Genomic DNA, 862 nt, shown 5'->3' with positions numbered 1-862 from the left:
CATTTTTTGCACTCGTACCAGGCTCGAATGTCAGACTTACTGTGCCCGTTCTGCAGCATGTAAGTTCCTTGCGGAAGAAACGTCGGCAGAAATCGCGGATTTCACCACAGGTTCCTCGCGTGTGGCAGATTTTCTCGCGCGCCTCGTGTATCGGGTAAACGAAAGAGAGGCCTACGAAGACCTGGACTCGTGAAAGCGAATGTTTTTTTCGCGATGGAAAGAAAGAAAGAAAAAGAGATAGAGAGAGATAAAAAGGACCAATGATTGCCTTCGGCCTGCCGCTGGGAGGTAGAGAGGTATGCGTCAGGTGACTTTACGTTCGCCTGCAGGTAGTGAACGATTCGCGCAAAAGAGGACAACGCTCTCGGCGTGTCTGGCCATTCCGAATCGTACCACTTTGGAAGATCTAGACGACAGCGACGATGATAGCGACGGCACCATGCCGGTTAATGGGTCGCTATACTTCTTTTGTACTTCTATCATTTCGTATTTCTACCTGTATGTAACTACATTACACGAACTACCTGTATGTAACTACATTGCACTCGTCTTGATTTGCGTTAACGCATCGCGACAAGCACATCGGATTTATACATTGAATTAATTACAATCGCGGTAATATTATCTTTTCGATTTTTATAGACATTTCTTTTATATCTTTTCTCCCATGATATAGACTGCGAGGTTGCGACAAGCCAGGAAAAGAGGGCAACGATCTCAAACTACTTCCTTAGAATCGTGCCACTTTGCGGACGCGCCATGTAATTACGATCGACGTCGATTAGCGGTTAATAGGCCGGCATCTTAATCGTTCGACTCGCATGTAACTAGATCGCGATCTTAATTATTTATGTAACACTAG

This window comes from Atta colombica, unplaced genomic scaffold (assembly GCF_001594045.1).
Source record: "Atta colombica isolate Treedump-2 unplaced genomic scaffold, Acol1.0 scaffold127, whole genome shotgun sequence".
NCBI lineage: Eukaryota > Metazoa > Arthropoda > Insecta > Hymenoptera > Formicidae > Atta > Atta colombica.
This window is presented reverse-complemented; position numbering follows the sequence as displayed.